Here is a 15683-nt window from a genome sequence, read left to right on the forward strand (position 1 = left end):
ATCAATCGTAGAATTTCATTGTTGATCCATATCGATGGTGCTTCCCCATTCAAATCTAGTAACAAGCAAGTCTGGCCAATACTAGGTAAAGTTTTTTTCGAACCTGACATTTATAAAGTATTCCCAATTTCTCTTTACTGCGGTATTGGTAAACCAAAAAATATTCATCAATTTTTTGATATTTTTGTTGAGGAACTAAACATTTTGATGGGCAATGGTGTTGTCATCGAGGGACTCCAGTTCGAAGTTAATATAAAGGCGTTCATTTGCGACAGGCCTGCACGATCATTTGTAAAATGTATTAAAAATCATGGTGCAAAACGTACCTGTGAACGCTGTGCTGTCCACGGAGAAAGAATCAAAGGCCGGACTGTCTATCTCTCTACAGAAGCGTCACAAAGAACGGACAAGACTTTTCGCGACCAGGAGGACCCTCTACATCACGATGGGTTATCACATCTGACTGCTCTTAATCCACCTATTGACATGATCAAACATTTTGTATTGGATGTGATGCACCTGTTATGGCTGGGAATTATGAAGAAATATTTAGTCGATATTTGGATAAATGGTGATCGCGAAACAAGATTTAGTTATTGTCAGAAAAATCTATTGTCAAGATATTTATTAATGATCAAAAGTCAAGTACCTTCAGAATTTCAACGCTCGACGGCATCATTGACGGATATTGGAAAATGGAAGGCAACCCAATTTCGATTCTTTGCCTTATATGCTGGGCCGATAATTTTGAAAAAATGTCTCGAGCAGAAATTGTTCAAACATTTTTTAATTTTTCACGTGGCTTGCAGAATTTTAAGTTGTAAAGAGTTGGCAATCACTCTTAATTCGAAGGCAAAAACATTTTTACGAATATTCATCCTGTTGAGTGCAAAACTATATGGAAAATTCACGCGAGTCTTAAATGTTCATACTCTTCTACATGTACCTGATGACGTCATCAATTTTCAATGTCCAGTGAGTGATATCAATGCATTCCAATTTGAGAGTGCATTAGGAAAATTGAAAAATATGTTGAGGACTGGATATCGCCCATTAGCTCAAATCTGTCGACGCCTTCATGAACAAGTTTTTGCCAACAGTGCAAAACCCGAAATACCACCAGTTGTCAATATTTTATCCCACCTTCGCCCTAGTGCATCTGGAAGGAGGATAATCAAGAAAATTTCATTTAAAAATACGATTCTCACTAGCAAAGTTCCAAACAATTCAATCTTATTAAAAACCGGTGAAATAATAGAAATCGAAGACATGTTTATTTTGCCAACTGAGCCTCTAGTCATCAGGATATCTGGACAATCGTTAAGAATCACAAAACCTATGTTCCAATATCCATGCGATTCATCAGTCCTAAAAATGTTTTGGTGCAAATTGCAGGACGTTCGTCATAAGATGATCACTCTGGATCTCAGCTCAGATGAAGAAGAAGAGATCTACACCATGCCACTCCTTCACTCATCAGCCTAACAGCATGTCTAACCCCTTCACCATCTCCAAGCAGAGTACGCTTCAAATCGTTATCAACGCCTCCACTACCAGGACCACAGTCATTAAATTATGAAATTAATCAGTTTTATTTGTCATTAGAGGAAATTAAGGATTTTGAATTCATCAAATTTACATCGACTATGATTAAAAACTAATAAATGTAATTTAATTTAATTTAGTTACAGAAGAGTCTGCAACGCAAATGAGTTGACGAACTGATATATTTGAAGTAATTGTTTGAATTGCAAACTACACGTGATCTACTGTCAATTTGTAATTGAATAAATAAAATTTTATGTTGTCTATCTTTTCAAATTTTATGAGTAATTCTTTACCGTTAGTTGAGTCAATACGACAGCATAAAAATCTGTTTCCTGACAAAACCGTGGCAACTCTTTCCCACGAAAAACATATTGTCTTTAATATTCTCCAAAATTTTTGAGAGCCATAAAATTTCGACGGATGTCCTCTTCCCAAGAATGCATGTAGACCCTTTTTTTTTCTATGTCGCGTCACAGCGATGGGCCCAACTTAGCCATGTGCAACGCGGCAAATTCCGAAATAATTTACACCCCGCAATAGTTTTTTTTCCAACCAGAAAATTTTCTTTTCCCCCTCTTCCTACAAGGGAACAATGGCACCCACTCTTCAGTTTTGTACTGGAAGATTTTCAGTAATTTAGTACACCAAAAGATTTCAACGAGACAACGAGATACAACCCTCTGTTGTAACTATCCCAAAATCCAATACAACATCTACCGTGCAAGAGTATTGACAATAAATTTTTAATTTGTGTGTTGTGTGTGAAGCAATTTATTAAATTTGTGATTAACAGTTCTTGTAAATTTAAAAGAAAAGATTTATTAAAATATATCGTGTGTTTTTTTGTGAATTGTGCACAATACACGGATAGAATATTTCTAAGGAGTAACAATGACGCAAAAGGTAAGTCCTATCAATAATAAGAATTACAAAATATAATAGGTGAATTAACTCATGTAAGCAGTAGCAACGGACTAGTTGTGGCTTATGTAAACTTTGCAGGTTAGAAAATTCTTAACATCCATGTGCATATAATAAATTCCATTTTTGTAAATTATGTTGTAGAAGGGATTTCAAGGAAAGGATTACGAGTATTATTTAGTCCATTTTTATGAAGATGGAATCGAGGGAATTTTTGACGTAGCTCTTCAGAAATGGATCACCTGGAATGATGAAGAGAACCTATTCTACTGCAAATTTCACGCAGGGGATAGTGAGAAAGAAAAAGAACTGACCACATCCTTATTGAAGAACGCTCAATTACCTCCCAAACATTGGAAAAAATATCCAATAAAAATCAGAGGAGGAGCAAGTGAGTAAAATCTTTAGGTCGTTATTTCTTTTCAACAATTCATTTAAGTATTTACATTGCTATGTTATTACCCATTTGTGAACAGACACATATGAAGCAGCACTGGAACGATTGATTCGTTTGAAGGACGATCCTTACGGTTTCAGTACCTCAAACGAATCATATGGAAAAACGCAGATCGATGATCTGCGAAAAAAACTCCAGAGAAGAAGAGTAATTCCCAAACCAGGACGAAATTGAAGACCTTTTTTCTGGCGTTATAGACGCTGACGAATCTTGTACCGGCTTATCGTCAGAGGTGGATTCTGATAGTTATGGTGAGAATAATAATTATTTCATGTATGGAAAAATTAGGATTATTATTTCATAAGTTCTCTGTTGTTTCCCCTCCTAGTTCCCCGTCGCTTTCGTCCGAGGCGAAAGCTGGAGTCCCGCTCAAGGCTAAATAACAGGGAACTGCGACGATCTAGATCTGCATCTCCTCTCCGAAATCTCAACTGTAAACTCGATGACGATGGCCATCGTTCGCCATTAAGGAAGCAAAATGCACGTGAGTTAATAGATTTTTTTTTCAATTGGATGGTCACTGTCATTAACCTCAAATTACTGGACTTCTTCAGTATGGTAAAAAAAGCACCAGAATATTAAAACGATAGAATCAGTACCTTCATCTCGACAGATTTATCATTTTTTGAATTTCTAGGTCCAGTTCGGGGCACAAACAAATTGAAAGAGTTCTCCACTTCTGAGATTTGCCCAAGAAGCTCGTCAACAACTAGTAAACTAATAAAAGACGATAGCAGCTCTATTCCACCATGGAGGCTAAGCATGCGTGATTTTTCACGTGCATCTGATTCCATCAGTCGTGAAACCACGCTGGTTGGAGATCAGGACATCAAGAAGATGGAGGATACTCGTCTACAACGTATTGACAAACATCTGCTATCTTTGACAGCAGCGGTTGGTCAGCTTCAATCACAGTTAGTCCGAGTTCTTGCAGGAATTAATGAAATTAAACAACAAAATGATGAGGCCGTTATTGTGCCTGCGAATCGAGGTCCAGTCGTCGAACTTCATCAATACTTTTGTGAGACTCTAGAAGAATTCACAACCTTCAATAATATGCTTCGAGATGATCCAGAATATCGCAATTTGGTGGTAAATATTCAAGTGAAAATAATATTCGCTATGCTTAAATTATTGACAATTTAAATATATGCCCATATTACGTACATAATGGTTTATTTCTGTTGCAGTGCTGTGGCTTAAAAGCCCACATTAACCTTGATGATAAACTGCAATACAGCATCGGAAAGATCCTGCGAAGTCTGGTGCATAAAAATATACTCGAGCATTATACTGCCCGGAAGAAAACAGAACGGAAAGGACTGATAACCGATCTACAGTTGTGGAAATATATCAAAGGTACTTTTTTATAATGATAGTATAATATTTTGTAATGAATGATTTTGTAATAATTTTTGTTATAATTTTCAGCTCAATTAGCAGAAGAAGCTAGACGTCAGGGGAAGCCTGAAATCAAGGAGAAGGATTTAAATTCCGCTTTGAGTATGGCGATAAATAATTATAAGTCCTCCAAGAAACGTCCCAACAACGACCGAGAAACTCAATAAATAATAATTAAAATAATAATAAAATAATAATAAAATAATAATGATTTAAATAATTTAAATATGTATCTGTTTATATGCCAAATATCAATATTGTAAAAGAGTTGTGATAAAAATAAAAAGCAATAAAATTGAATCCAATTTAGATCTTGCAACTTTTGTCTGAATTTGATTTAATAAACCGGATCCAATTCAGAACTGGAGACTTGATCCAGTCTGGAACCGGTGACTTGATCAAATCCTGATTCAAAACGCCGTTACACTACTGATCAGGGCTTGGTCAAGTCATCATGTCATTTTCTGATCTAACATCAGGCGCAACTTGATCCAATCCTGGTTTGGACCTGATCATAATTTCCACTCGGGAAGCGAAGGGTTTAAGGGAGAGGTCACGGATGCCTGCGTTGCTCAGTGTGCTAGGTAGCGGAGAGAGGGGTGGATTTGGGGAAAAAGGGCAAAATCAGTCCGACTAACCGGGAAAAATGCAATCAAACCAACATATATATTCCATGGATTTTTATTTTATGGACTTTTACCGATATAAAAGAGACTAGAAGGCTTAATGGGTTCCGCGAGTCATGATGCTCGGGATTCCCTTGAAACTGGTCGGAGGCCTCGTGAAATTATTTACCCCTCATTTTGATTATAAAATAAGCTCCCACGTGACTCCGCGAACCCTCGGGCAGGATTCGGGAATTTTCCCGATTGGCCGAGACCAATGGTGATAAATAATAATGAAAAAAAAGAAAAGATTCCCAATGCAAGTTGAGAATCACCACGAGTTCTCGTAAAGGCCTGGAAGAGGCTTCGAACGAGAGAGAGAGAGAGAGGGAGAGGTATAGTGCGCGAGAGAGACAGCACTACACTCAACGTGCACGGCGCACATGAGGATGAGTTTTTACCTCTTGTTAATTTGCTAACGCGGTAATGCTCCATCCGATTGGACCCGAATAAATTCCACCACTGAGGGGGATAATTAGCGCACCTTCCCCCAAAATTGGGGACTTTCGCCGCGGGCGGGGATTAATATATCTCCGTTTTCGTATAACGGGATTTTTCTGACGCCGTTGAGCCAGAGTTCTCGCTCAACGGTGAGCGCGGCGTACGGGGAGCGCGGATACCCCAGGCCCCGACAATACGCATGCGTTCCAGATAATGTGTCGTAAAACCCTCACGTTCCACAGGGTTTTCCGGCGATTTTCCCCGGGATTTTTATTAATATTCCCTCGCGAACGCTACCAAACTCCCACGGGGACGATCCCCTGGGGATAAATGAAAAATCGACACCCGATCGGCCGTAGTTTTCGGGTGAACCATGGCCGAACCCTCGGGACCACCTCAACGGGGGAAACACCGTTCGATCCGTGGATCGATCGAGATATTCAATCACCCGTAGCTCCAATACGCGGGTCTGCAGTCACCAGGGTGACTAGGAAAATAATTAAATACTAATCTCTCACCTTAGCACGGATTTTATGGGCTGGGTGGAATCCTCCCATGGCGTCCCTTGTGTTCCCTCGTGGAGCGACAAAAATGAACCTCCTCTCGGTCTCGTGTTCTGGCGGGAAGTGGACGCGGAATGGCGGAACTCTGCCTCTGAGGAATGGTTGAACGAACGTTCTGGCGGATCTGCTGCGACGGCGCCGGTGTCGCTCAGCGCGACAAAACCTCCCCACTAAAATTTGAATGGGGGGACTATAACTTTTCCGATATGCACCCTTCACGCGATTATCGCGGCTAGTCTTCCCGGGTGGTTCACCGGGGATCCGCGGACACTCAAATCTTCTTAAGGGGTTACATGGGTTTCACGGTTTCAAAAAATCGATTTTTTTTTGTCTTATTAAATTCTATAACATCTCTAGAATATTGTCCTAAATTTTCAAGTTGATCCGAGTAATAGTTTCGGAGATACAGCCTTGAACAGACGGACGCTCCAGGTCAGGTATAGGCTGAGCGCGCAGTAGGTATAACGCTGTAGCTGCTCGCCTATTGTTAGCCGTAATTCTTGCCCTTTTCTTTCACTGTGTAAGGTAAACAAGTGGGAAATACTTCATTTGGTGATTTCTCGTTAAACTACGTAGTTTATTTTGAGTTTATAAGTGTTCGCTGTGAATTTTTTCGATAAAAAATGCCGTTTAAAGTGTCTAGAGCCGAGATAACGGAATGTGTTCGTAGAAAAGATAGACCTAAGAAAAGGAAACAATCGTTTAATCCGAAAAATCCTGAGACAGATGATAATTCTTTCACGAGTTCGTCGGCAAAGAAATTAAAAGGCGAGGATAAACAGCACGTGCCAGAGGAAGCCACACTACAATATTCGATCATTGACTTTGCTCTGGTTTTTTCTACACTTTCGTCTTTTGTACGGTGTTCAAACATTATTAAAAGTGCAGGTGAAGAACAATTTTGTAATGGAAAAATAGATTTTAAACAATGCTCCAAATTCGGTCTGGGATTTAAACTTGTGGTACAATGTGAACCATGTAAACCAAAATATATTTTATCATGTCAACAAATTGGCAGAATGTATGAACTAAATCGGCGGTTTATTTTTGTTATGCGAGTATGGGGTTTGGGTCTTGCTGGATGCAAGAAGTTTTGCGGTTTGATGGATATAAGCAGCTCCTTTTTGAGCATCCTTTTTCAGCATCAAATAATCTCTCATCGTTCAAACACAATTATACTCCATTACCAGATGATGTTTTGATTGCAATGAAACCAATTTATGAAGACCTGAGTAAGGATGAGCTTTTGGAGCGGTGTGTTGGTGGATTTACACAAAATAACAATGAAAGTTTCAATCAGTTGATTTGGAAAATTACTCCAAAAATACTTCCAGCTGGGTCAATAATCGTTCAAATTGCTGCATTAATCGCTGCTTGTACTTTCAATGAAGGAATATCAGCATTATTATTAACTATGCACAGTATGGACCTAAAACTTGGTCCAAATTCCCACAATTATGCCCGAAAGATAGATGAAAACCGGGTGATCGCAGCCGAAAAGAAATCTACTAGCGACACTCGTGAAGCCAGGGTTCGTCATCGACAGGAGCAAAAGGATGCCCTGGACATTGCAGCTGCAGCAGGTTCTCTACTTTATGGCCCAGGAATCGACGATTCAATGTAAGTTGAAAAAAAAAAATTTTTTCCCCACTTTTATTGTCTCCAAAACTTTAAACGCGTTTTTCTCAAAACTATGTTTTCAAAGTCAGTTGTCATGATTTCTCGCGAACTACTCAACCGATCTTCATGAAATTTTACACAAGTCTTCGAGATATTATTTACAAGGTCTTGAACGAAGGATTTTTTTTTTTTAATTACAACTACAAATTGAAAAATTTCGAGAAATTTTCATCAAAATTTGCATTTTTTTATAAAAATGTCTGCCAAAAATCGAATTTTCATTTTTTTTTTCCTTCGTCCATTACCTAGTTTATTGTCTTTACTAAAACACGAATTTTTTCCTTTCATTTCAGATAATCCTGAAAGAAGTTCTGCTGACAACGCGGAGGCACCTTTTTTCCGAGGGACTGCCGGAAATGGCGGCGTAATGGCCGCCATCTTGATATTTTTTTTTGAAAATTTCACAAAATGTTTATTAAATATGTATCTTTTAAATAATAAAAAGTTTCATCTAAATATTTCATTTTTTACATGCAAAAAAAATTATTGAAAAAAGGCCGTTTTTTGCCCGACGAAACCCATGTAACCCCTTAATAATTATTTGACAATCGGCGATTCAGTGGGGTCTTGGCCGTGACACCCCCTACTGACCTTCCATCCCCAACCCAATCCTAAATTACCTCGCGGATCCCTCCCTCTGGGGTGCTGGCACTCGCAGCCAGGCTGTTCATCCCGAGGAGATGTTGCGAACGGATCCTCCCTTCGCCCACGCCAGATGATAATTTTTGGATTACATATCGTAATAACTACTATCAAAAGGTGACACGATGTTAATCAAGAAGAAGAAGAAGAAGAATAATAAGTGTAGTTACATGACAAGTATATCGTTGAGCGATTTTATATTTGAGGATCCATCAATTTAAATCGGCGTTAATATTTGAATTTAGTTTTAACATAAACAAATAAATATATAAAAAAAAAAGTTCTCGTGTGAACACTGAAGCTAAGCAGCATTGAGCGTGGTTAGTACTTGGATGGGTGACCGCTTGGGAACACCACGTGGCGTTGGCTCTTTCTTTTTTTGTTTTTCGAATAAATATAAGAAGGGTTATGCGCCATAATGTGTTTAATTGTACCTTAATTCATCAATCACAAGATTCAACAATATTCCTTATGACATTTGTTGCTGCGGCTTTCTTCTGCTGTGGTAAAGGGTGTTCCTGTAACTTGCTGATCAGCATTAAAAATTGTCAATTACAGAAGTAGATAATGCTCGGTGAAATTATTAGTTAGACCATTTTTTCGTAATAATATTACATTATGTAGTTTTGGATCATTTTCTCTACTGATCAAAATTTTTTTGTGGATTTGATAAATGAGAGTATGATAATTCGTTAAAATGACATTTTTTTCTTTATCCTCATAGCCAACGACCATATCACGCTGAACACGCCAGTTCTCGTCCCGAGTTCTCGTCGGTCCGAGCTGGCAACAGCGTGGTGCTGAGACCGCCCTTAACAATTAGCCGAGAAAGCTAATAAATAGTAATCAAATCACAATCCAATAAATCTGTAAACTGTAGTAAATAACACCGGAACCCACAGGAAAATAGACGGGCTCCAAGGGAAAGCATATTGTGACCAAAACCCAATACCAAAATTAGTGAACATAACCAACAAAATGAAAGTGTAGACCAGACAGTAAGTCTTACAAATGAAAATTTCAGTGAAGTTCAAATAATAAGCAGAAAAAGAAAGTGTGAATTGGAAGTAAAAATGCCAAGGATCAAGAATAAAAGATCAGAAGACTTGGGAGTCATCCCAACCTCAAACAGATTTAAAGTGCTGCAACAAAATAATGCTGACCACGAAGATGACATGGAAACCTGCGAATCAGACCAGGAAGAGGATGAGCAAATAACAGCCGATAAGGCAAAAACCGAGGCAGCTAAGAAACAAAAAAGACCACCCCCTCTAGTTATCCATGGAAGGGTTAATTCCCATGGAAAATTCATGAAAAGCCTCAAGGACACGTTAACGTCGAATTATCATGTCAAATATCACGCAAACACCATTGAAGTGTTTACTACGACATTTGATGAGTTTGAACTGCTGAAAGGTGTATGGCAAAATAAAAGCCTAGATTTTCACACGTATGATGATAAGACTGAAAAGAAGAAAACCTACGTTATTAAAGGTCTGCATGAAACTACAGATGTTGCAGAAACAATAACAGAACTGGAAGAATATGGATATAAAGTGAACAATTTAATATTAATGAAGAACACATCACAGACCAAATTTATGGTAGTATTAACGGGGGCAATGAACCTAAGCCAACTTCAGCAAAAAATTAAATACCTAGGGAAAATGAAGATCTCCTGGGAGGCATATAAAAATAAACGCCGAATTACACAATGCAGAAGATGTCAAGGATGGGGTCATGCAACAGCCAACTGCTTCGCCAAGCCAGTCTGCCTGAAGTGTGCTGATGATCACCTCACCAAAGAGTGCACCAAATCAAGAGAAGAACCTGCAAAATGTGCAAACTGCGGAGCCGATCATCCTGCAAATGCTACCATCTGCGCTGAATACCGGAGGAGAGTTCAGATGCTGGAAAAGAGAAATCATCACCAAAAACGAGAAAATGTCGGACCAGCTGTGCGACCGGTACCAAACATCGATGATAGTGATCAATTTCCAAGATTGAGAGCAACTACCAACAATGAGAGAGAAGCGACATCAAATTTCCAACCGATAAGTACAAAGTATGTATCGAACAATAACTATATCAATGAGAGACCTGAGAATAGCAGACTGTACTCGGAGAATTTCAATTATACGAATAATAATAATAATAACAATCATCTTGAAAATCGTCCTACCAACATAGCAGACTTTATCGAACTAACTAATGAAATTAGACAACTAAACTCAAAATTTAATATTAAACAGATGCTGCAAGAAGTTAGAAACTTCAAAAAAATAATTGAGACTTGTAAAACAAAAGGAGATCAATTCCAAGCACTCTTGGAATTTTGCCAAAGGTTAGATAATGACTGAATTAAAAATATGCAGCTGGAATGCAGGGGGTCTACACAAAAAAATAGGCGAACTAATAAACTTTATGAATACAATGGATATTGATATCATGATGATCAATGAAACATTACTTGTAGAACCGAAATCAATTAACATTCAAAAATACGTTTGCTACAAAGTACCTAAGACTGATGGCAGTAGAGGAATAGCTATGTTTGTTAGAGAATCTATACCACATAAAAGAATTAAACTAAATAAAAATATTATCTTAGAAAATATAAGTATTAAACTATCGACTAATACCATAGTGATAGCAGCATATATGAGCCCGAATAAAAAACTCACTAAAAAAGATCTCGACCTAATGCTAGGTGTCGGTGATAAAATTGTGATAACAGGAGACATGAATGCTAAGCACCAAGCCTGGAATAAAAATACGCCAAATAATAAACGAGGGCTGCTACTATATGATTACTGCCTCCATAATAACTGCACAATAATGTATCCAGACGAACCAACGCACTATCCCTACAACGACACAACTCCAACGACAATAGACATTGCAATCAATAAAAATGTAAGTCACATATCAGAAATAGAGGTGTTAAAACAACTTACATCGGATCACAACCCAATATTATTCAAATTGGGTAATCAAGTTAAATATAACGACAAAAGAATAGGATTCGACTATGCCAATACTAACTGGAAATCATTTAAATCACTAGTCGAGTCTAAAATTAAAATAAATAATAAAATAGACAATAAAAAATCATTGAACGAAGAAATAGAAAAATTTGTGAACACAATTAAATACTGCATAGATAAGAAAATCCCGAAAAAATCAATGAAACAGATAGAAGATCAACTACCTCAGTACATAAGCAATATGATCAAAGATAAAAACTATTGTCGAAAAATGTGGCAAAACACTAGAATACCTAAATATAAGGAACAGCTCAAAAGGAAAAGTCATGCCATAGCATCAGAAATAGTTCAATATAGAAATAAAACATGGGACAAAAAATTAAAAAAGCTCAAAGCGCAGGATAATTCGTTGTGGAGAATGACAAAAATTTTTAAGAAACAATTCGTTCCAGTGCCGACTTTAATACAGGACAATCTAGAAGCATTAACAAACGAAGATAAAGCCAATATGCTCGCCTCACAATTTGAAAAAGTACATGATATAAATCTCGCTAATAAAACCGAAAAACAAAAGAAAATAAGCAGGAAAGTGCATGAGTATATCGGTTCCACTAAAGATGATGATTGGAGTTCATATATCACAAGCCCAAAAGAATTGAAACAGATAATAATGCAATTACCTGGACTCAAAGCACCGGGTATAGACAATATTCAAAATATTATATACAAAAATTTAGGATCAAAAGCCCTCGTACAACTCACATACATTATCAATTCATCAATAAAATACAGTTATTTCTCAAAACACTGGAAAATAGCCAACATATTTCCTATTTTTAAATCAGGTAAAGATAAATCACTCCCTAGTAGCTACAGACCCATCAGCCTATTATCTAATATGAGCACAATACTCGAAAAAGTAATAAACAAAAGGTTGAATAAATTCGAGCACAAAAATGACATAATAATCAACAATCAATTTGGATTTCGAGAGAAACACAGCACAGTCCAACAAGTTACAAGGATAGTTAATGATGCAAGTATTGGCTTCAATAAAAATCTAGTTACAGTAATGTTATTGTTAGACATAGAAAAAGCGTTCGATAGAGTCTGGATAGATGGCTTAGTATATAAAATGATTGAAGCAAATTATCTGCGCGTCCTTATTAAGTTTATTAATTCGTATTTGAGAGGTCGACAATTTATCGTATCCGTTAACACAGAATCTTCAACAAAAAGGAAAATCCGAGCTGGTGTACCTCAAGGGTCGATACTAGGTCCTAAATTATTCAATATACATCTAAATGATATTCCAACCTTTCCAAAAACACAAACGGCACTTTTTGCCGATGACACAGCCATATACACTCATTCATTTAATGCAAATATCGCTTCAAAGCAAATTCAAATACATATGAACATGCTGGAAAAATATTACAACCACTGGAAAATATCATTGAATGCCAGCAAAACTGAAGTTCAAGTGATGAGCAAAAAATGTCTGAAAAATAATAACAAAATTTTTGATCCTATAAGAGTTAATGGACACAAAACAACTACACTTACATCAGTCAGATACCTTGGGGTACATCTCGATTCGAAACTCACCTATGGAATACACATTAAAAAAGTAACAGAAAAAGCGTGCGCGGTATTAAAGAAAATCTACCCTCTGATGGTAAAAGGCTCAAAGGTCTCAATGTACAATAAAATGCTAATATACAAAATGATACTAAGACCCATCCTGGTATATGCCACAGGAGTCTGGTGTAGTGCGGCCAATACGCATATTAAAAGACTCCAAATATTTCAAAATAAGTGCCTTAGATTGATATTGTCTGAAGACAGATATGCTAGAATTAAGGATATGCACAAACGCCTCGAAATCGAAATGATTAGAGACTACATTAAAAAACAAGCCACACACTTTTATAAAAATCTACTGGGTAATCATCCTCTGTGCAAGGATATTGCAAAAATAAATACCAAAAATCTGCCTTTCAAATATAGGCATAAATTACCGTATCACGCATTAGATGTAGGCGATGGTAGCTAACGGGCCACTAACGTTCAACCAATAAATCAACCAAACATAATAAAAGTTACCAACAATACACAATAATATTAAACTATAACACTTAGAGACTGATCACTTATCTGTAAGGGAATTTCTATAAGTTGGTTTTTAAACAATTTTCCAACACCTTGTACATTAAAGATTGATATTACACAAATATCAAAGCAATTACCACACATGTGTCTAAAAACCGCAATCGAGTAATCATAAGAATATCATTCTATTGTCAGCAAGCTATATCAGTAGATTAAACTTTAAAAAAGTAGGTGCTACAACCAAGTAGATATAAGATAAAGTATTGTATATATGTTATTAGATACATAATGTATATATATATGACTAAAAAGTGTTAATAAATCTTTGAAAAAAAAAAAAAAAAAAAAAGTTCTCGTCCGATCACTGAAGCTAAGCAGCATTGAGCGTGGTTAGTACTTGGATGGGTGACCGCTTGGGAACACCACGTGCCGTTGGCTCTTCCTTTTTTTTATTTTCGAATAAATATAAGAACGGTGTTGCGTCGCGGAATGGTTCATCGTGTTGGAGTAATCTCAAATTCAAAAAAATAGAATGACCCAGCAATTCTTTCTAAAATTCTACGTGCACTTAATTTTATTGCTAAATTTTCTCACATACGAATTTTTAAATTTTAATCTTCTTTTATTTTCATCGCTATGGTCATAAAGACCACATTTTCGAATAACCCCCTATTTCCACATATTCGTTCATTTTAGACCGAAAATTTATTGCTTTATGACGGTCACTCGGACTGTTGAGACCCAGACACGCTCCAAACCTTGCGACGCCCTTTCCCACCTCCGCCCTCCGATCATCACCCACTATCCCTCACAAACGAATGAAAACGTTCCTGTATTTTCCTTAATCAATTAAAATTTACCAAATTTTTCTGCACAGTCCACGTGGACTTTGAACTCCAAATCAGCATTTTCCTCCACAACATCAGTATCCATTTTTCCTTGAAGATATCAACATCGGAGAGTATAGACTCTCTTTCATTCGTATAGTCGAATTATTACATCGCGTTTTTATCCTAACTCCTTTAATTCAAATCTGTTCACTGTTCATTTCATAATTTTTATTTTAAAAAGTGTAATTAAAAAGTGACAATACATCGATATTTCTATAGTGAAATGAATTGGTGGCATTTTTTATTGCATTTTATACCTATAGACTTTCCAACCGTTTGCGTAGAAACAATCATTTTTTACCAAACAAAACAAACGGTTATGCGCAATAATGTGTTTAATTATACTATAATTCTTCAATCACAAGATTCAACAATATTCCTTATGACATTTGTTGCTGCGGCTTTTTTCTGCTGTGGTAAAGGGTGTAACTGTGACTTGTTGATCAGAATTAAAAATTGGCAATTACAGAAGGAGAGAATGCTCCGTGAAATTATTAATTAGACCATTTCCTCATAACAATATTACATTATGTAGTTTTGGATCATTTTCTCTACTGATCAAGATTTTTTTGTGGATTTGATAAATGAGAGTGTGATAATTTGTCAAAATGACATTTTTTTCTTTATCATCATAGCCAACGACCATATCACGCTGAACACGCCAGTTCTCGTCCGATCACTGAAGCTAAGCAGCATTGAGCGTGGTTAGTACTTGGATGGGTGACCGCTTGGGAACACCACGTGCCGTTGGCTCTTTCTTTTTGTTATTTTCGAATAAATATGAGAACCGTGTTGCGTCGCGGAATGGTTCATCGTGTTGGGGTCATCTCAAATTTAAAAAAATAGAATGACCCAGCAATTCTTTCTAAAATTCTACGTACACTTAATTTTACTGCTAAATTTTCTCACATACAAATTTTTAAATTTTAATCTTCTTTTATTTTCATCGCTATGGCCATAAAGACCACATTTTCGAATAACCCCCTATTTCCAAATATTCCTTCATTTTAGACCGAAAATTTATTGCTTTATGACGGTCACTCGGACTGTTCAGACCCAGACACGCTCCAAACCTTGCGACGCCGTTTCCCACCTCCACCCTCCGATAATCACCCACTATTCCTCACAAACGAATGAAAACGTTCCTGTATTTCCCTTAACCAATTACAATTTACCAAATTTTTCTGCACAGTCCACGTGGACTTTGAACTCCAAATCAGCATTTTCCTCCACAACATCAGTATCCATTTTTCCTTGAAGATATCAACATCGGAGAGTATAGACTCTCTTTCATTCGTATAGTCGAATTATTACATCGCGTTTTTATCCTAACTCCTTTAATTCAAATCTGTTCACTGTTCATTTCATAATTTTTA

General features: G+C 36.9%; 1 long non-coding RNA gene and 1 other non-coding gene across 2 annotated transcripts; both read left to right on the plus strand.

The window, feature by feature from the left end:
* Positions 1 to 1424: 1424 nt before the first annotated feature.
* Positions 1425 to 3210, plus strand: LOC135161588 (uncharacterized). The gene is made up of 3 exons (XR_010298832.1): positions 1425 to 2451; positions 2614 to 2860; positions 2946 to 3210. It is a non-coding gene; the product is annotated as an uncharacterized LOC135161588 (long non-coding RNA).
* Positions 3211 to 14941: 11731 nt separating this feature from the next.
* Positions 14942 to 15060, plus strand: LOC135169984 (5S ribosomal RNA). Its single transcript, XR_010300297.1, has one exon. It is a non-coding gene; the product is annotated as a 5S ribosomal RNA (ribosomal RNA).
* The last annotated feature ends 623 nt before the right edge of the window (positions 15061 to 15683 follow it).

Source organism: Diachasmimorpha longicaudata, chromosome 1 (genome assembly GCF_034640455.1).
Source record: "Diachasmimorpha longicaudata isolate KC_UGA_2023 chromosome 1, iyDiaLong2, whole genome shotgun sequence".
NCBI lineage: Eukaryota > Metazoa > Arthropoda > Insecta > Hymenoptera > Braconidae > Diachasmimorpha > Diachasmimorpha longicaudata.